Below are 23247 nucleotides of genomic sequence, written 5' to 3'. Positions count from 1 at the left end.
GTCTTTTGTGTAGTGAATGTCACGTGGGTCTTCAACTTAGGGTTATATTCTTAAGGACATTATCTGTGTATTGGGAGACAGAAGAACTCAACGCTGGACATGGTATCTTGCAACACTTAGCGAAGAAGAAACGTTTTAATTAAAAGTTACTTAAGGCTACAGTTATATATATATATATATAGAGAGAGAGAGAGAGAGAGAGAGAGAGGAGGGGGGAGGAGAGAGAGAGGAGGGGAGGGGAGAGTGAGAGAAAGAGATAGACAGGCAGATAGATAGATAGAATTTATATGTAGCAGTGGAATGACTTCACACACACACACACACCACACACACACACACACACACACGCACACACACACACACACGGAGGCATAAATATATATATATATATATATATATATATATATATATATATATATGCACTTCATATGCAGCCGGCAGGAATGTAAATATTTACTCTTATGCAGGTTTTTTTGTCTTCTTTGACAAAGGAAAATTGGTTAGAAACATTGCTGTTTTTCATTTCTTGTCGACCTACTAAATTGATTTTTTAACATTTGTGCTTCATTACTGTTGTTTTTCATTCAAGATTTGCTCTACTTCTCATATATTTATATGATAGGCTCTCCCGTTTGTTTCAACGTACGAGGACCCGAAAACCTAGACTTTTCTTCGTCAGTCATAATGCTGACGACGAATGTGATATTTGAGCCAACGATTTGCAAAGAAGCCAGCAGATGTTGCAAGTATGAGGGTCACAGGTCAGTGTAGGCGGTATATTTGCAGCTGGTTTTCTTCTTTACCTTGCACCCTTTCACTTGCTAACGCTGGTTGAAACAAAATCTCTTACACCATTTTGACATGACGATCTCTATTTCGTTCGCTCTAAGGTTGTCTGCTCAAAGGTGTTGTGGGTTATATTGAATGCTGATATATACATATATACTCATATATGTGTGTTTGTGTGTGTGTGTGTGTGTGTCTAGATTGTTAGGTGTAATGTACAGAAATTGAATATTGACAAAAAAGTTGTCAGAATTGTTTGAAAATCGAATGTTTAAAAGAAAAGAGATGGTACATTTTGTATTCGAAATATAACTAAAAGAGGAGAAAACGAAAGCGGCAAAAAAAAAAAAAAGAAAGGAGAAGAGAGAAAGAAAGGAAAAAGACTTCCAGTGATGACACTGCACCTGTTTTTTTTTAAGAGGTCATCATTCTTAAATCCATTCCAATACAATGGTAAATAACTAAATAAATAAATGAATAAATGAATGATGAATAGGAGGGGGATCGCCCTTTTCTCTCTCCCTCTACCTATGTGTCTATCTATCTATCTATCTATCTATCTATCTATCTATCTATCTATCTATCTATCTATCTATCTATCTATCTATCTATCTGTCTGTCTGTCTGTCTGTCTGTCTGTCAGTCTGTCGATCTACCTATCTATCAGCCTATCTACCTATATTTCTATCTATCCATCTCCATTGTCATGGACCCCAACAAAAGAACAAAAAAAAAACAAAAACAAAAACAACCACCCCCAAACATCTGTTTTTTATAACTGAACAAACTGTACATTCACAAAATTTTCTTTGACGAGTTCGAGAAACGAACGAAAGCGCTAATAATAATGAAGAAATAAAAGATTTTTTTTCTAAAATTCTGACGATTTTTTTTCGCAATATATCTATACGTGGATGTATATATATATATATATATATATATATATATATATATATATATATATATAATATATATATATATATATATATATATATATATAATATCGGAGCCTTTCAGCTATAATATATATATATATATATATATATATATATATATATTATAGCTGAAAGGCTCCGATTTCCAGTACTCAGGTTACTCGTGTCCGATAATCAACAGGTGAGCTAAGCCTGGTTTTCTTTTGAATATCTCTTGTCTGTATACTCTTATTTATTTATTCATTTGAAATATGAAATAGATGTTTAAAGGAAACGTGTGCTCTTATGTGCTTTCATTTAACAACCTTTGAGAAGGACACGTGCGAAAACGGCTTCTTCAAGCTCACGCCTTTGATTTCTTTTCTGGTTCTCATGGTAATATCATAAACGTCATAAACTTCACACAATCGAAGTCATGAAGTTACGATATTAGATTGCAGGGGATGACACTTACCTAAGATGGTGCGGTGGAACCGAGTATTGAATCACAGGTTGCAAACTACTGTTTCAACCACATACTGAAGCCTGTCCCCTTGATGAAATGTACTGCATTTCATCGTTCCCTAAAGGACAATCCACAAAATCAATCTCTTGGGTAACAGTGCAAGACCTAAAGAGATGGAATTAAATAATATTTGCCTGATAATCTACCGAGTCTAACGAATTCTAGTAAAAGGATAACGCCAGAAAATTTACTGGGGTTGGGGATGACGAAAGTAGTCGGTGATATCAAATCCAGTGAAGGTGCGTGGCACAGTGGTTAGAGCAATCGGCTCATGCTCATAAGGTCGTGAGTTCGATTCACGGTGGTGCGTTGTGTCCTTGGGCAAGACACAATATTTCACTTTGCCCCAGTCCATTCAGCTGGTAAAAATTAGTAGTACCTGTATTTCAATGGGTCGACCTTGTCACATTCTCTGTAATCCTGAATCTCCCTGAAAACTACATTAAGGGTACATGTGTCTGTGGATCGCTCAGCCACTTGCACGTTAATTTCAAGAACAGGCTGTTCCATTAATCGGATCAACTGGAATCCTCGTCGTCATAGTCAACGGTGTGCCATTTTACGTCAATTCCAGTATTTCATTAATATTCACTGATCCCTGAAAGAGGAAGGGTTTAAGTCCACCGCGGCTCCGAATTCAGAGTGTAAAGAGACTATATATTTTTTTTTTTGTTCGACATTCTGCAATTCTGTCATCTTTTACTTCAGCAATAATCATCTCTGACATAAGCAGAAAACCAGATATTGTGGGAGTAGGGAACGGTTAATTATTTCGACCGCAATACTTGAGTGATACTGTACATTTTTCACCTTAGAATAACGGAAGGCAAAATTAACAACCACGGGAAATGAATTTAGAATGTAAAGAGCCGGAGCTAATACTAAAAGGCATTTTGTCCGATGCACTGCTAATTCTGCCAATCGACCACTGCTTCTTTTTTACCTTATTGATGATGACAATAATAATAATAATAATAATAATAATAATAATAATAATAATAATAATAATAATAATGATGATGATGAGGAGGATTTATCTCGTAGCTTCTGATCTTAACTGATTGGAAGTGTTATCATGTACATTGTTTTGTCTCGGTATAAAAGATGGGCTACAGCAAATATTCTTCTCAATACCACAGATTTGCTTGTCAGTTGTTTGACCTTAACCAGTTGACCATGTCCCTTAATGGCTGACGATATGTGCATCTCTGATCACGAGCAGTAGTGGGGAAGCATCATAGCCACGTGTTGAGAAGGATTCTTTGGGGTTTGAATAATTCACCCCTGGAAGCATGGGTGTTTCGTTCAACATCCTTAAACAACCCTTATTCAGGGACCTTTTGAGCGGGATGGGTTACTCGACCAGAAGAAAATTCTAACTAGACCCCACCTGCAAGGTCATGCGCTGTTTATCTTGATGTGAGATCACCATATTGCGCACATTTGGTTGTGATGCATGTGCTTGGTGTACCCTTATCAGACGGGTAGTCATGATGGGTATACTGGGCTTCGTATATTTTACCCCAGTGTCACTTTGGTGGTATGCACTGCTCTCTCAATAATAATAATAATAAAAATAATAATAATAATACTAATAATAATAATAATAATAATAATAATAATAATAATAATAATAATAATAATAATAATAATCTTTTCTTCTATAGACACACGGCCTGAAACTTTGAAGGAAGGGGACAGTCGATTATATCGACCCTAGTGCTCAACTAGTGCTTTATTTTATTGACTCCGAAAAGATGAAAGGTAAAGTTGACATCAGTGGCGTTTGAACTCAGAGCATAAAGAGTTGTGCCTGGTGTGCCAGAAATTTTGCAGAGACGGTTTTATTTAATTACATCGACCCCAGTACTTGACTGTTACTTTACTTTGTTCATCCTGAAAGAATGAAAGATAAAACTCGCCACGACAGGATTTGATCTCAGAACGTATATAGTCAGAACAAATTCTGCTCTAACGATTCTGCCATTCCGCTGCCCTTACGTTAGTAATAACAACTGGCGAACGAAATTTTATAACTTCTTTAACAAACACATTGTGCTTGACAAAGTAGTATAATGAAATTTTCGTGAGAAAATACAAGAGTTCACTCCCACTGCCTTTTTTTTTTCAGTGGTTCACATGACATCTGCCATTTCCATGCATTCGCAAATTAATAGTTAAACGGAAAGTGATCGCGTAGCATTTGCCTCTCAATAATACTAATAATGGAGCTTACAATTATGGGGGTTTTATGCAGCATACTTTAAAATTAAGTCATCACAGATCGAATATGACTAAATCATTCCCGCCATGACTATCTCACCGTTTTAAAGTTACAAACATTACATTATTCAATGAGTTCTTGCCTTATTTTAAAATACTGGGGACTGACTTTAGAAACATTTAGCTTTAGCACCCACGTTGACGCGTAAATAACTCAGTAGAGTAAACATGTAACTTAATACGGTACGAAATAGGCCAAGAAGTAATTCAAGATGTGGGTAAAGAAGTTGCATGCAATATCGAAGTGTTTATTAGTCAGTGAAACATGAAATAAAAAAAATGAAGAAAAACCCCAACCTGGCAGCATCTGTTGCAAACTTGGGTGTCGTCGCCCGTAACGAGGAGGAGAGAAAAATCAATAAATACAGGGGTTTGACCGGCCGTTATCAGTTTATGCCGGTTGCCATTGAGACGTCAGATGTTCTACGATCCCGTACTATCGATTTCCTCCGTAAAACGTAATTAACGGCGACCCGTCGGAGAAATTAGCCCTACGAGATGGAATGGCTGTTCTAGCGAGTGTCACTGGCCATTCTTCGCGGTAAAACCATCGCGGTCATTACGCGATGTTCTGGGATAAGTTGCCCGTCGCCCCCTCTCCCTCCATCTTCCGCTGCTTTACCCCACCCTACCTTTCTTCCTTTTCTTTCTAATCTCTCTTCTCTCCTGTTTCTTGGTATTGGGTCATTTATAAGCAGCAATCTGAGAAAGAAAAAGTATCATACGAGGCATGAATTCGAACCATGTTTCTATTTTGAGGAGGTAAGATAGTACAATTAAGATATCCTCTCTATTACTGGGACACATCCTTGAAGTTTTGGAGAGGTGGAAGGGGTGTAGGCGATTGCATTGATCCCAGTGATCCGACCCCGAAAAGATGAAAGGCAAAATCGACCTCGGTGCATTTTGAACTCAGAACGTAAAGATGGGCAAAAATACTGTTAACCATTTTGCCCACGTGCTAACAATTCTGCCACCTCGCCAGCAATTAAAATATCCTTTCTGTAATAGGCAAAAGTCCTGAAACATTAGGGGAATGGGTAGGTCGACTGCATTGACTCCAGTGCTTGACTGATACTTATTTTATCGACCCCGAAAGATGAAAGTCAGTCGACCTCGGCGGATTTTGAACTCAAAAGGTATAGACGGATGAAATGCTTCTGAGCATTTTGTCCTTCATGCTAACGATTCTGCCAGCTCACCGCCTTGACTTTGGTAATTAAAATACCAAAGTCAATGCATCGTATGTATATTCTGTACATTGGGAGAGAAGTGGATTGACTGTATCATTAAAACATCAGGTGAAATTCTTCATGGCATTTGTTTAAACCTCGTCAAAATCAGTTTTGTCATCAATCCTTTGAAGTCGATAAAATGAAGTGCCAATCAAATTCCGGTGCTGGTTTAACTGACTTGTCCTTTCTCCTAGTCTATGGACTTTTACTTACATCGGAAAATGCATTTAATACATAGGTACATGGCTATATATTTGAAAGAAATGAAACAGTCAATTAAACTGAAGTAGTTGACAGGTGATTATTTTATCCCCGTCTGTGTAACGATTCTGTGAATTCTTTATACTTCAAAGGAAGAATGCTTGGAAAAAAATGTCTATCAATAAAGCAGACGATGAAGCATGTTCATAAAAAATTAATCAAAAGCATAATAATCTTACCAGCTATACATATGATGTCCGACATACCATACCATCTATACATACTATGCTCAACTGCTACTTATTTTATTGACTCTGAAAGGATGAAAGGCAAAGTTGACCTCGGCGGATTTTGAACTCCGAATGTAAAGACGGGCGAAATGCCGCTAAGCATTTTGACCGGCACATTAACAATTTTCCCTGCTCGCCGCAATAATAACATCAAAAATTTAATATCCGAGGAAATGGAGGAAATGTGTAATGGTCTGCGAGGACAAAAGCATTAAAGAAATTTGTGAAAGGGCTCTGCTCCGAAACATCAGATCTACTTCTCCTCATGACATCCCACCCTATTTTACTTTACATATTTAAAATACATTTCTATTTTGTTTTTCCGTTCTTACTGTTGATGTTCCATTGTTGTTGGACCCCAGATCAGCCCTAACAGAAAACAGTCATGATCAAAGCAGTTCCCGTAATGACTTTCCATTATTTCCCCACAAAATTACACTACTTAATATATACCTCTTTTCCAGTATGTTAGAATATTATTTTAGGATGTTTTTTTTTTGTCTAAAATGATCAAGTGACTGAGTACATGCTTCCTTGTTGGTACCGTCTTTATCATGTGGGTGGTTGATTTGATTTGATACCGAACAAATCTGTTTAGAAATCATATTTATAAATTCTGATTCATAAATCATACTCTCTCTCACACGCACACACATCCATCCATCCATACATACATACATACACACATACATACACACATACATACATACACCACACATACATACATACATACATACATACATACATACATACATACATACGAATATGTATATGTGTGTGTGTGTGTGTGTGTGTGTGTGTGTGTGTGTGTGTGTGTGTATGTGATAAACGGCCATATATTAGATAGAAAAATTATTTTCACAAAGTTTTTTTCAGTGCACTCAAATAAAGATTTATGGTCAAAATGTCATACTTAACGTGAACCTACGTGACAATGCAGAAATATGAATGGAACGACAAACAAGAAATTAGCCTGTTTTATAGCAAATAATACGTCTTGATAATGTTAGATTTACCTGATTACCCACACGCACATACTCTCTCACACACACGCAGGCACACACACACACACACACACACACACACACACACACACACACACACACACACATACACACACACACACACACACGAAAATTGAAAATGGAGTAAGCAGGACATGAGGAGACACTGGGACAGAGAGTCACTGGGACAAACAATCACTAATGGAGTCACAGAATGTGTGACAAAAGAACTTTGAGAAACACATAAACTAAAAATAATACGAATGAAAACTGAGGTGAAGATCAAATATATAGTGCGTGCTTTATTGGCAAAAAAGCAAAAAAAAAAAAAAAAAGAAAATGGCCATTCTCAGTATAACTATATATATATATATTAACAGCCCTCATCGTTTGTTTTTACTGTGTTATTCTTCTTGTCCTGTCTTTTACTGTTTTTATTTGTATTGTTTTTACTGTCCTATTCTTGTTACCATTTTTATCCCTCCGCAAAAAATTCCAAATTTTATTTAATTTGCTTTACGGGAAGGACTGTTTCAATGAAGTCGCGTCTTGTCCTTACCTTTGAAACGCGGAGTAGAGGGAACATGGACAACTGAAGAAGGGGAATATTCCTTGTGTTGTATGTTCGTTTCCATATTTGTTTTTATGTTTTCATTTCTCATTGTGTTCAACGTTCTTTTGGCGCCCTGTACCCATATCTGCATGTATATATACATATAGATGTAGGTATGTACATATATATATATGTATATATGCATATTTTTATATGCAAAATTATTTTAATATGGGGTAGGACCGCCTTTGGCAGTAATTACAGCTTGAATTCTACGAGGTATGGACTCGTACAAAGTTTGAATTGTTTCCAAAGGAATTTTTGTCCATTCTTCAGCTAAAACAGTCTTCAGTTCTTGTTGTGATGATGGTGGAGGATATCGGTTCCTTACTTGTTTTTTTCTAAAATGCACCATAAATGTGTGAATTGGTGCATTATCATCCTGAAAGATTGAGTTTCCCTCTGGAAACAGTTCCGCAACCATGGGATGAATTTGACCAGATAAAATGCTTAAATAGTCTTGACTATTAATTCTGCCATAAAGGGAAACCATTAGGCCGGTGGATTTCCTAGATATAGCCCCTCAGATCATCACAGATCTTGCTCCATGTTTAACAGTTGGAAGAAGGTAGTCTGGATCAAATGCTCCTTTTGGTTGTCTCCACACGTATACTCGGGCGTTGGTCGGAAATAAGGTAAAGGATGACTCGTCCGAGAAAATAACATTCTTCCACTGCTCTAGGGACCAATTCTGTAGGTTTTTACTTCACTCTAAACGCTTTGGAACGTTTGTTTTTGAAAGTAGTGGTTTTCTGATTGCAGCCTTTCCGTGAAATCCGGCTTTGGCAACTCCTAGCGAACAGTTTTTGTGGAAACTGGGTTCTCGAGGTAGTCATTAAGCTCTGCAGTAATTTTGTGAGCTGTACTTTTGTGATCCTTTCTAACAATTCGCGTAACAGTCCGACGGTCCTTATCTGAAGGTTTTGGCTTTTTTTTTCCAGAGTTTCGTTTCGACGAGGAGGTTCTTCCCTCTTTCTCAAAGGCTGTTATTACATTACTTTCGGGGAAGTACTTCTTGATGCATCAAACATTTCGGCTGTTTTAGTTACGCTAGCGCCTGCCATACGAACACAAGTAATTTGACCTCTTTGAAAGTCCGATAGACCTGTCATTTTAATGAATTTTAATTACCTTTTTCTGATGATATCTGAAAAGAAACTGCAACGTTAGCAAAACATATTAAGCAACACAAATAATAAACAAAAAAAAACATAAAAATAAACAAGCTTTTGACGGTTTTATAGATATTTCAAAATTATAATGCAATGATGCGAGGTGTTTCCATTATTTTGTCCAACCCCTGTATATATAGTAGAATAAGAAATAAAAAGTCCTTGGCACAGTATTATATATTTTTAAAAAATTAACAGAGATGGCTTTCCTGATAACTTTTCCACTTTAATAATTAGATGTTTATATACTTGTCAACTTATAGACATTTAATTATTAAAGTGGAAAAATTATCTGAAAACCCATTTCTATTCATTATATATATATATATATATATATGTGTGTGTGTGTGTGTGTGTGTGTGTGTGTGTGTGTGTGTGTGTATGTATGTATATATATATAAACATTTGTTTTTTATATGCGCTGAAATGTTTCCTGTAAGATACAAATAAGATGATAATTTATTTTCAAACGCAGAAACGCCGTTAGAAGATCAGAAATATTGGGTATATTAACCCTTATAAAGCAGACAAATTTGTTGACAAACAACCGTGGGACCCGAACCCACATCTCTTGAAGACTCCGATCAAGTGCTTTACCATTAAATTAAACTGCCCACTGACAAATTAATCCGCTATTCAGACGGTATAAAGCTGAATGTACAGCTACGTGAATATAATTATAAACAAACATTTGTTTTTCATAAGTGTCGAAATGTGTACTGTAAGATACAAATAAGATGATAATTTATTTTCAAATGTAGAAACACCGTTAGAAGACCATAAATATTAGGTAAATAACCCTTACAAAGCAAAAGAATATTTGAATAAGAAAAGGAGATGACTCAGGAAAAACAATCGTTATGAACTTCAAAGCCATTGTTTTTTTCTGTCATCTCTTTTCCCTGTATATATATATATATATATATATATATATATATATATATATATATGTGTGTGTGTGTGTGTGTGTATACATATATATATATATATATATATATTCTTTTATTTGTTTCAGTCAGTTGACTACGGCCATGCTAGAGCACCGCCTTTAGTCGAACAAATCGACTTATTTTATCGGTCTCTTTTACCGAAACGCTAGGTTACGGAGACGTGAACGCACCAATATCGGTGTCAAGCGATGGTGAGGGGACACAGTCACAGATACATATACACCCCACACACACACACACGCACACACACATATATATATGTGGCGGCCTTCTTTCAGTTTCCATCTACTAAAGGATGGGATTTGAAGTAGATTTATTATGTATTGGTAGAGGCTTTGTCGGATCACATCTATGCAGTCGATCCACTACGTAAGAAACGGCAACCAAATATCCCTTATTTTTCATTTTATCGTGTTTTAAAACACAAAAGATGAACCCATTGGATAATGTGATATTGTTATCCTAAAGACACTGTTATCAAAAGAAGTCCTCACTAACTTTTCCTTTTTGCAACATAAAAGTGGCATGAATACGATTAATGTTTTCCAAAAAATGTTTTCTGAGAAAAATCTACTTCCTCTTCTGGCTCAGCAAAGAGTCGAGTGATCAATTGTACCGCAGAATGGTTTGAATAGTGTAGTCTTTGAACAAAAAGAGACTCAGATAGCTAGGTCAAGAACTCAAAATGGACCGGGACGGGATAGTAAGGGTAACATTATGATGAACACTCCCTGACAAACGAAAGCCTGGATGGCCAAAGAAAACCTTGCGTAGAATAGATGATGATGAGCTGAGTGCAATTCACCTTACATGAGGCAACGCACAATGAGTTGCTAAAGACTAGTCTAAATCGCATCCAACCGTTGAAACATCATTTCCCAGCTGAAAAGAAGAGAATTAATAATAATAATAATCCTTTCTACTATAACCACAAGGCCTGAAATTTCAGGAGAGGGGACTAGTCGATTAGATCGACCCCAGTGCTCGACTGATACTTATTTCATCGACCCCGAAAGGATAAAAAGCAAAGTCAACCCCGGCAGAATTTGAACTCAGAATGTAAAATTGGACGAAATACCGATCAGCATTTCGCCCGGCGTGCTAACGATTCTGCCGGCTCGCTGCCTTAATAACAATAACAACAACAACAACAACAACAACAACAACAACAACAATAACAACAACAACAACAACAATAATAATAATAATAATAATAATAATAATAATAATAATATAATAATAATAATAATAATACCTCTAATATCTACAACTGCTGTGAATACCTATCCTTTCCTTTCTCCCTGAGTATTCGAAAATATAAACATCATCCTCCTTTTTATTCTAAGAGCACTACCATTTCTCTCTGTGCGGTCATACAAAAGACCATATTTAGTAAATCTTAAAACTTTACTGTCTACAACTCGTTTTCTTTTTGTCTCGCCTTGATTAAACATCTTTTCATTGCAAAAGTACTACTGTATTCTCCAACTGGACAGACAAACAAACATTTCAAGAAAACTTAAAAACTTTAATATATTACCCAAATATGTAAGCATACGTTGTATTGCAACAACACAATTGAATTCAGAAATTCAAAAATTCAACGACGTGAATATCAGTATATATATATATATATATATATATATATATATTATATATTATATATATATATATATATATATATATATATATATATATACATATACATACATACATACATACATACATACATACATACATACATACATACATACATACATACATATATTATTGTTTTTTTCTTCCAGTAATTACAAATAGAACAGGTTAAATTGCTTCTTTCAAGGCCAAAAGGCAGCGCTCTCAGTGGTCACTGGTAGTAGTAAACACATTTGACCTCTGCTGACCCAAAGGGATCGAAGATTCTTTTGTCTCTATGGCTGACCTCCCCCACCATTTGCCGAATCTATTTATAGACCTGTAGAATTTGATCTATTCACCAAGCTGCTACCCAGCTATTTCATTCAACAACCACATATTTATGATTATCTCAAATACAAGACAAAAGTTGAAAATAAAGAACATTTAAAGAAATCGTTTAATAATAAATGGAAATAGTAATAATGGTAATAACAATAATAGTGGAGATGGTGATGATGATGAAAATAAAAATAATAATAATATGCTGCAGCTGATAATACTACGACTACTACTACTCTGACAGCACAGGAATCTGAGGCCCAACTACCACCCTTACCACTACCCCACCCTGCTACTGTTGCTGTTGCTGCCACCACTACTGCTGCTACACATAAAAACAATAATATCAGTGAAATCAGTGATGATAATAATAGTAATAATAATAAATAAAGGAAATGGATGGAGTCTCCCCATGGCCTGATTAATGATAAAACTAGTGATGATGTCACAATAAAAACACTGGTAATAGCGCAACCTGATAATCGCTTCCTCGTATGAGGGACAATGAAAAAACAAAATATTGTGAATAACGGTGGTAATGAAACTGAAGCCAATGATGATAACAATGTTGCACCCGGTAGGCTCAGAGATTCTGGTCCGGCTCCAGCCTGTCGATATCCAGAAAGGGACCACCACACACGGCATAGATGGAGCAAGCAGATTAATGCTGTGGTCATGGAGTGTTACTACCTGAGCAACCCGGTAGATGAAAATGGTGCTCAAATCAGGGGTTACCAACAACGTATATATGATCATTGGAGAGAAAAGGGATTGTTTCAACTCACGGAACAGAGACTATGTAATCAAGCTGGGGCAATAAGAAAAATCGTTGGTTCACAGAAGCAGAGCTCGAAGCTGTCAAAAGACGGGTCTTGGAAAATAGCAGCAGAGATAACGATGAAAATACAGTTCTTACTAATAAGAATAATCTCGTAGCACAGGAAAGGAGCAGTGGTAGCTTACTTGATGAGAAACATATAGATGATCTAAAAGAAGACAATAAAACTCATAGTAATATGACAGATGAACAAAAGGCAATCTACGACAGAATAAAGGCAAGACTACAGGAGAACGATAGCGACATTATTTGCAAACTTAAAAAGGTTGATCAATGGAAATTGAACCAAGAAACTAAAAATGTCAATGAAATTCTGAAATACATCAGAACAAACATCACAGAAACAAATAATTTGATCAAGGCAGCAAGCATTGTTGTAGCAGAAAACGTGGATGTTGATGTCAAGAAAAAGAAACATAAGGTGAGTGTCAAAAGAAAAGATCCATGGTGGAAAAGAAGAATACAGGCAGGGTTAGATATGCAGGGTTAAATGAGCAACTGGAAGGCCCCGGGACCAGATGGAGTTCAACACCTTGTCAAAAGCCGACCACGTAATACCAGAAAGAAATTTCTGTATTAGACCGAAAAGAGAAAGTGGAGCTTAAAAGCGAACAAAAGGACAGGGCGCTGAAAAGGAAGTATAATATTGAAAGGACCTGAAAGTGGTAATGGAGGAACTGAAACAGCGCCTAGTTGCAAAGAAAGCAAAGATGGTAAGATTTGACCAAAGAATGAAGGGTTACCACCAGAATAGGTTATTCAGAGTAGACCAGAAGAGATTCTATATAGAATAAATGGAGAGTGTACAGATGAAAAGTTGATACCAGATAACAATGAAAGTCAAAGGTTTTGGAGTGACATCTGGAGGAAAGACAAGGAGCACAAGAAGGATGCCAAATGGTTGCAAGAACTGAAACAAGTAGTAATCTGTCTAAAACAGGCAGAACTAGTCATTTCAGTTAGGCTACTGGATCAAAAAATTTGGTGAATGTCATGCACCTATAGCTGCGCAACTCAACACCTTGTCAAAAGCCGACCACGTAATACCAGAGTGGTTGACATTGGGTAGGACAGTGCTGTGCTTGAAAAACATCGAAAAAGTCAATACGATAGACAATTACAGGCCGATATCCTGTCTTCCACTTATGTGGAAATTATTGACTGGAATACTCGCAGAGTCAATGTAGGAACATCTGGAAAAATAAATGGAGTCCTGCCACATGAGCAGAAGGGTTGCAAGCGTAAGTGCAGAGATACCAAGGATCAACTCCTGATAGACAAAACTGTACTTAGGAACTGCAAGAGGAAGAAAAGTAACTTAGCTATGTCATGGATTGACTATCGTAAGGCGTACGATATGATTCCACATTCTTGGATTATGGAATGTATGAACCTATTTAGTATTGCATCGAATGTTGAACGATTGCTTAGAAAAAGTATGACTAATTGGAGACGGACCTGATAGCATACAGAACAAGTTTAGGAACAGTAGAAATCAGGAGGGGCATCTTCCAAGGGGACTGCCTGTTCCCTCTGATCTTTGTACTGTGCTTGATACCACTAACAGTGATTCTGAGGAAAGCAAAAGCTGGGTATGTATTCAAAAGCCGCCAACAAAAAGTCAACCATTTGTTATTCATGGATAAACTTAAACTTTATGGTAAAGATGAAGTCCAAGTCAGTTCCCTCGTTGATACGGTGTATAGCTTTAGTGCTGATATCAGAATGGAGTTCAGACTGAGAAAGTGTGATGTGCTAGTCTTGAAGAGAGGAAAAATCAAATGTATGGAGGGGTTAACGATACCGTCGGGGGAGGTTATGAAGCAGATAGAAGAGACGGGCTATAAGTACCTGGAAATGGATAAATTGATGAAATTTAGGAAATGGATGAATTGATGGAGAAAGAAATGACAGAAAAATTTAAGGTGGAATACTTGCTCAGACGGAGACTGATCATTAAGTCGAAATTAAACGGGCGGAAAAAGATTGAAGCTGTCAACACCTGGGCGGTTTCACTCCTTAGATATGGAGCAGGGGTAATCGCATGGACAATAGACGAACTAAACAGCTTAGACAGAAAGACAGGGAAGTTACTGACTAGATATGGGACACTCCACCCAAAAAGTAACACAGACAGATTGCATGTACCAAGAAAAAGAGGGGGAAGTGGACTTATTGGATGCGAACACAGCATTAGAGCAGAAGAAAACAACATAGCATGGTATGTAAAAAAAGCCACAGAACCGTTATCATTAGAAGTAAGAAGGTCAGGCTTGTGTAGGATGAAAGATTACAAAGATAAATCACTGTACAAGCACTTGAGAATGAATGAAACTGAAAATAGGTGGGTAAAGAAAAGAATGCATGGGCAATTTCATAGGGATGTTGAAGAGAGAAAGGATGGCTGTGGATGACTAAAAGTGATTTAAAACCGGAAACGGAGGCTCTAATCTGTACTGCCCAAGAGCAAGCACTAAGAACAAACTACATAAAATACAGAATAGACAACACATCAGAAAGTGATAAGTGCAGAATCTGTGGACAAAATTATGAAACCGTATGGCAAATTACCAGCAAATGCACGCCACTAGCCCAGAAGGAATATAAGAGACGCCACGACAATATAGCCAGACTTGTCCATTGGACACTTTGCAACAAGTATGGACTTGACAGAGCAAAAAATTGGTACGACCACAAACCCGAAGGCACCATCGAAAATAAAAATGCAAAGAGCCTATGAGATTTTATGATTCAGTGCTACCATGAGATAGAGAATAGGAAGCCAGACATAGTCTTAATTGAGAAAGAAAACAAACTATGCTGGATAATAGATATAGCATGCCCAGCAAACAATAAGGAAGAAAGAAAAGTCGAAAGATATGATAGATTAGCTTGGGAAGTTAAGCAGTTGTGGTCAATGAAAAATGTAGTGGTAGTACCAATACAACACAGGAGTAAGCAAACAAGTACTGGGAACAAATAGGGGCTGCAATAAGGGTAGAGCACTTGCAGAAAACAGCACTGCTTGGAACCACTCGAATACTCCGGGAGGTGCTCGAAAAATAAGGTGATACCCTAGTTCACTGGTAGAGAATAGCTAACACCGTAGTACATCTCCAGCGTTAGAAGCTGTGCAAAGGTAATAATAATAATAATAATAATAATAATAATAATAATAATAATAATAATAATAATAATATAATAATAATAATAACAAAAACACCAGGACTTACAAACACATATAACATACAGAAAATTGCACTACTAGGCACTGCACACATCCTACGCAGAACACTTTCCATACAATAACCATCAGAGCATCACAACAAATCACAGCACATACCTAAGGCACACAGAGCTGCGCTCGGTAGTGAAGTGAAAGCACGCTATAAAAATAAAACTACTGAATGATAATAATAATAATAACAATAACAATAATAATAATAATAATAATAATAATAATCTTTTCTTTATTCACCACTGAGGGTTCAGTCAAAAAATGTTGGGGCGGCACGGGACAATACCACACAAATAGAGTGGGATTGGAGAGTGTAAAAACACATTAACAATAAAATTATAGCAATTAAATCCCCCAAACTGGGAGACTTCCAAGGCCTGCTCGTGGAAACACCACAAAAATCACGATCGCCCTGACCTCTCCACTTCATACACCCTCGATCTAGAGGTGTATGCTTAGAGCAGGTCCCTCCCAACATTGGCACGTAGCCAGAAATTTGTGGGAGCGGAAATAATCTTTTATATCGATCCCAATTCTTGACTAGTACTTTATTTTATTGAAAGGCAAAATCGATTTTGTGGGACGTACAACTGGAGATGAGTACCGTTCGCTTTTCTGTCAGTCTTCCGCTCTAGCATAAGTAATGATTATTGACAAAAATGCCCTGCCTTGCTTTAGGTCCACAAATTCATGATAGATTTGGAGTAGCACCGTCATGATATGTGGTACTTCTTGAGCATATTTAGTCCTGGATAAACCCTTCCATTTCTAGGTCTAACCACATCTGCTTTCTTCCAGAAAGAAAGACAGACAAAAAGAGTGTGTGTGTGTGAGAGAGAGAGAGAGAAAGAGAGAGAGTATGTGTGTGTGTGTGTGTGTGTGTGTGTGTGTGTTGTGTGTGTGTGTGTGTGTGTGGTGTGTGTGTGTGTGTGTGTTTGCGTGTGTACGGGTGCGCGCGCTCGTATGTGTGTGTGAGAGAGGGGGAGAAAAAGAAAAAGAAGATTGACACCAGCACTGGTTAGGTACTTTATCGCTCCCGAAAGGAAGAAAAGCAAAGCTAACTTCGGTGGTATTTGAACTCACAACGATTATTGCAGGGAATTTTATTCTAGCCAACATTTTAACAGTTCGGGCAATTCACCGTCTTGCTAGAGAGAGAGAGTATACATGAAAAGAAAAAGAAAGATAAAAGCAACAAATGCAGAATGGTTGCTTCTGGAATGACTTTGATATAGGTTTTCTTGATCAGAAATGATCTGGATCCTAACAACAAGCAACAATCATCAACAGTATCAAGTACCAGCATGGAGCGGTACCTACACTCTATCTATCACTTTTACTACGATTGCTCGTACTACAAGCGATTGCAATCAGACTTTCCTCAGCTCACAAACTACAGTCCTACCAAAAGAAGTTGTGTTAATCTGTCTGAATAAAATCCAGTATGGTCACAGCTGTAATGACTTTGATCATAGGTCCATTCAATTAGGGATGTGATGTGATGCGGGGTTAAACAACAATAGCACAAAAGGAGCTAAAACAATGTCCCTCAGGAGAGTGTTCTGTATACAGAGTCTCACATATGTGGTGTAATGAGTTTAAAAGTCTTCGGTTGACAAAAATCTTCCATGCAATTCGTAAGTAGAAACTCCGGTTAACTGAGATTATTACTTTAATTAGTAGATAAAAACATTACCTAGATGGGTTTTTGCTTACTAACTGCATGGTAAACCTAGGTTAATCGATTTTTTAAAAAAAATTAATAGTAAAACCTTTCGTAAATCATGCATGTTTGTAAAGAAGATATTCACGATAAATAAAAAAAATAATAAATGGTTAACGCACCCGTTTGGAATCGAAGAACACTGCCAGGGTAGAATCTTGAACATGTAGTGGCTAGTCCAATGTCAGCTCTTCTACGATTTTGGCACCATCTGATCTGGGTCCAACAGCAGCAGTAGCAACATCTTCACGCTACTCATCATATGATCCTTCTGTGAGACATTCTATACGTTATACACTGTATATGATATATCTAAATAAGGTTACTCTATGATTCTAAATTGGTTAATTTAATACGAGGCTACACCAGAAGTTTCTTTGGCCAGCTCGATCAGCCTGACCTAGGACTATTACGACAACAGCAAGGATGTTTTCTTGTTTTTACATGGCCTTGGCAGCCGTGGCTAAATCACTAAAGAACTAAAGAACACATCAAAGCTTCACAGCAAGTTTGTTTTCGAGAAGAGAATGTGGAAAGAATTATCAGAGAGAGAAAGAGAGAGTGGTATAAAGAGAGAGAATGGAATGAAAGTATTTATATTTGTGTACTCGTGTATGTGTGTATCTGCGTGTGCTTGTGTGTATGCATGTCTAAGATGCAGAGAAGGTGTGAGAAAGAAGAGAGAGTGAGATAGAGATAAATAGATAGATAGATAAATTGAGAGTGAGAGAGAGAGAGAGAGAAAAGAGAGGGCGAATGAAAGAAACTTTAAAATAGCAACACTTAGAATGGGTGATAGAAGAATAAAAATTGCGATGTTTGGATTTAATAATAAAAACAATGAATAACAACTAAAGAAAACCCTAACAACGAAGAAACACTGAGGCAAAATAAACAAATATGCGGTTAGAAAAGAGCAGCAATCAGTTCCAAGCCAGTAAACACCATTGACTATACGGTTATTTATGGACAATGCAGTGGTTGTTTGGAGAAACATCCAACTAATAAGATGTGTGACCGTTCTCTCTCTCCCTCTCTCCTTTTCTCTCTCTCTTTCTCATTCTTTCTTTTTTCTTTCTTTTTACTTTTGGCTGCTTCGTTCTCTTTTCATTTATTCCACTGCACACATCGTGAGAAGAAGAAGAAGAAGAAGAAGAAGAAGAAGAAGAAGAAGAAGAAGAAGATAAAGGAGGAGGAGGTGGAGGAGATGATGAGGATTATGAGGATGATGATGACGCAAAAGAAGAAAAAGAAGAAGACGTGGAAGAAGGAGAAGGAGGAGGAGAACCTTTGAAAAAAATGAAGAAAAGTGAAGCAAAAAAGCCAGAAAATGCGAAAAGAATTGAAATGACCAACTGAAGTAGTAGGAAGAGTTAATGATTGAGAAAATCATTATCGTTGTTGGGGTTGTTCACCTCTTCATTTTCTGTGTTGCTTTTGTCTTGTTTGGTGAGCCGGGTAGGGTGTCGTTTGCATGTGGTAATTGTATAATGGTGTGGAGGGGGAAAACATTTCTATCTAAGTAACGAAAGTACAGCAAAACTGATACATGTTCAACCAACTTGTAGTGCCGCGTTCAACTCCTCACAGGGTTGTCAATGCTACGATTTTATTATTTGTTTTTGATGATTAGTTAGAATAGCAAATGCAGCGCTGCCTCACCTGAATGCTTACAAAAAAATCTAAATTTATACAATTTGTTCTTCTGACAAATGTATAAGTGTTGAATATATTAATAAGTATAATTATTAATTACTGCATCTATTTAAGGCAAAAATGGCGAATTTGAAAAGTCGCCTAAAGGAATGCCTCAATATATATTACGATTCTTTACATCCTTAATTTAAATCTCATCGAGGTGAACTTCGCCTTTCATTCCTTCACAGCCGGTACAGCATATATCACTCCCGGGCGTAGAGTAGTAGAGCAAGGGGCGGGATATACTTGTGGTATGTTTTCGGGTAACAACGCCTATGACGACACTGGTGACAAGGGTATCGTATTTTACAATTTCCTTTGTGGATAGGGGAGATTTGCATACACGCGCAACATCTCGTCTTTCACAAAATCTTTGCTCAGGTCTTGGTGCAGAAACCCCACGGTCACCTACGACCAAAAGAAACATAGCTAGATATTTTAAGCAAGTAACATTTTGTGTGTTGATGAATTTTCTTTGTACGTTGGTTGCTCAATGTGTGTGCACGCACAAGCGTAGATCTTTGAAGGAACTGTGGTATGGGATCATAGAAACCGTCATTATTATTGGTTTTATATCTGTAACAGTGGTGTGGCAGAGGCGGTAGAACTTTGCAATTTTATTATAGACGTAGGAATGGCTGTGTGGTAAGTAGCTTGCTTACGAACCACATGGTTCCGGGTTCAGTCCCACTACGTGGCACCTTGGGCAAATGTCTTCTGCTATAGCCTCGGGCCGACCAAAGCCTTGTGAGTGGATCTGGTAGATGGAAACTGAAAAAATCCCATTATATATGTATGTATGTATATATATATATATATATATATATATGTGTGTGTGTGTGTGTGTGTATGTGGTGTGTGTGTATGTTTGTGTGTCTGTGTTTGTCCCCCCAGCATCACTTGACAACCGATGCTGGTGTGTTTACGTCCCTGTAAATTAGCGGTTCATCAAAAGAGACCGATAGAATAAGTACTAGGCTTAGAAAGAATAAGTCCTGGGGTCGATTTGCTCGACTAAAGGCGGTGCTCCAGCATGGCCACAGTCAAATGACTGAAACAAGTAAAAGAGTAAAGGATCTGCTTGATGAAGGTTTACTTAGGGCTAAACATTAGCAAGAAGAAACAATTAAATAAAGGTGGTCGGAAATAGTTCTTTCTTTGAATTACTATAACTCATCATGAATTCTAAAGTGATTTGATGAACAAGTTATCACCTAACCAACGAGAGAGCCGCTAAGTGGTTGCCTGATTTTCAGATATAACAACTGAATATTCCCCAATTCACATCCTACAGTCTTAGAAAATGAAGGGTACATTGTGTAATGCAATCCTAGAAATTGTACATCTGTCTAAAGAAAAAAAAATGCTGGGGAAGGTTATGGAGTTATAGATGGAACATCTTTGACCATACACAGGTTTGTCGATCAAGTTTGACTTGGGACTAAACAATAAAAATAACAACAGCAGTAGCAACAATAGTAGTAGTAGTAGTAGTAGTAGTAGTAGTAGTAGTAGTAGTAGTAGTAGTAGTAGTAGTAGTAGTGGTAGTAGTTGTCGTTGTTGTTTATCCCCAAGCTGGCTCTGATGGAGCATTTCTGTGATCAAAAGTATCCCATCCATGACCATCCTATCTTTTTTATAAACCTTGTGAACCCCAGACCGCGTTATTTAATGTCTACTTCCACTCTCCCTTTCTTAGATAGCATGATGTATTTTGAGGATAATCTGATTCATATTCCCTTCCTCCTTGGTTTCTCAAGTAGGAACATACACTATTGCTACGATGACTGAATCGTAAAGTAACCATTAACTCTGAAAATTGCCTTATATTCACTTTGACATACCCGATATAATCTGTATTACTAATACTATTATATAACAAGGCAACAGGCTCAGAATACTTACAAGGCCACACGCACAACAACCTAAAATACATGATGTTTTATAACTGTCACCGAGGTGTCAATATATTGAAAAAGTGAGTCATTGACAGAATTAGTTGCATTTCTATCGTGAGAAAATTTACTTGAAGCCTAACCTCATCGATTGTGAGTCATTGGAGCGTTTCTAAAAGACAAAAGTACTTTTGCTATTTGACACAAGAGAAATATAAGATCTTGAATGTTGTTATGGTTGTAAAGAAGCTTTTGTTATTCGGCTCTAAACTTTATTAGCTGATAAAGAGTGTTGCATGGTTGGTACAGAGGCTATAGAGTTTCTTTTTAAATGGCTATCAGAGATGGAAGGATAAAACTCTTGACTGCTTTCAGGATGTCCGAGGGGAGAGAGAGAGGGGGAAGAAAGAAAGAGAGAAGAGAGAGAATATTATCCTCGAACCGAAGGTCCGGCTCAATACTTGCAACAAAATGAATTTAACTTAAAGGTACCCAAGAATTAGATAGTGAGGTTAAACCGGGAAGTAGTTTATATCTGTCACTCACCGACTAGATTTTTTACGTATCTAGTTCGGTGATTCATAGCTTTAGAAACCGAAGAGAACGGTGATTCATAGCTTTACAAACCAAAGAGAAAAAGGGTGCGCTTCGTGAAAGTTTGACCTGTTAGAAATAATATATATATCCAGAGTGATACACTGATGATGGACTCTCGAGTCGATTTTGACGTATGAGTCAAAGACGATCAATAGAGCGACTTATTCATTGAATTAGCGTGTTAAGTGGCTGAGTATTCCATAGGCACGTGTACATTTAACGTTGTTCTGAATTAGAATCAGAATGACAGCGTGTGGCAAAGCTGGATCTTTACGTTGTCTATCCAACGGGATTTTAACCAGTTTGTGTTAATCAAGATTTACTCACAAGGCTTGGGTTGGCTCGTGGCTATGACAAAGACACGTGTCCAAGATGTAACACAGTGGGATCGAGCCCATGATCTCATGGTTACGATGTGAAATGCTTTACCACACAACCGTGCCTACGTCCGTCGAAGGCAATGTTGTCCTAGATACTTTATTCATCAGATAAAACGGATATAATTTTGGCTGGAATGCCGTAGGTCTGCCTAATTAGGGTTAACTTGGGATTAAACCACAACGACAACAGCAGCAATAGCTGTCCGTGATTTTAGCATCAAATTCTCTTGTATCTTTATATCTCTTATATTTAGCAGTTCGAAAAATAGAGTTCGATTATTTATTAAGTTCCGCACTTAAATACAGTGAGGTCTATGTGATCGACTAAAGCACTTAAAGGTAGTGACCCACTATGTTCACATTTCAATGACTGAAACCTATAAAACAGTCAAATTTTACTTTGCAACTGTTGTCAGCGATATGTCAAAATCAATCCATTATGTTTCTACTATTTCATACAAAGGACCTTGTATTTATTTTTAACATTGTCATATCACTGAAGACTAATTCTTGTGGCAAATTTCTGATACTGATAATTAACTCAGAACTTTCGTGCATTCCTTTTATTGCAGTAAGAATGACCTAATATAAACGTATTTGAGAAGACTTGAATATTTTATTTCTTTCAGTTTTTTAATAATACATGTATAGTTAGAAGTTCGTTTCATAATCATTTGGTCCTTGATTCGATTCTGTTGTGTGTTATCTCGTGTAAGCGGGGTTGACAGAAACAGCGCAAGCCTCGTCGTATTGTGCGTACGTACATACATAAGAATGTATGTATGTATGTATGTATGTATGTATGTATGTATGTATGTATGTATGTATGTATGTATGTATGCAGGTAGGTAAGAAGGAAGGTAAGTATGTACAAATGTATGTAGGAAGGAAGGCTGGAAGGTAGGTAGATAAGTAAATAGGTAGGTAGGTAGGTAGGTAGGTAGG

At 37.2% G+C, this 23247-nt stretch overlaps 1 protein-coding gene across 1 annotated transcript in view; it reads right to left on the bottom strand.

The window, feature by feature from the left end:
• LOC115211912 (GATA zinc finger domain-containing protein 14-like) overlaps positions 1-18137 on the bottom strand; it is a 47357-nt gene extending 29220 nt beyond the window's left edge. Inside the window, exon 1 of the mRNA XM_036503447.1 lies at positions 17855-18137. The gene's annotated coding sequence lies outside the window, so the exon portion shown is untranslated. The remainder of the gene's footprint in view (positions 1-17854) is intronic.
• Positions 18138-23247: the final 5110 nt, after the last annotated feature.

This window comes from Octopus sinensis, linkage group LG5 (assembly GCF_006345805.1).
Source record: "Octopus sinensis linkage group LG5, ASM634580v1, whole genome shotgun sequence".
NCBI classification, from domain to species: domain Eukaryota; kingdom Metazoa; phylum Mollusca; class Cephalopoda; order Octopoda; family Octopodidae; genus Octopus; species Octopus sinensis.
The sequence above is the reverse complement of the archived record's forward strand: the minus strand, read 5'-3'. Positions and strand labels throughout refer to the sequence as shown.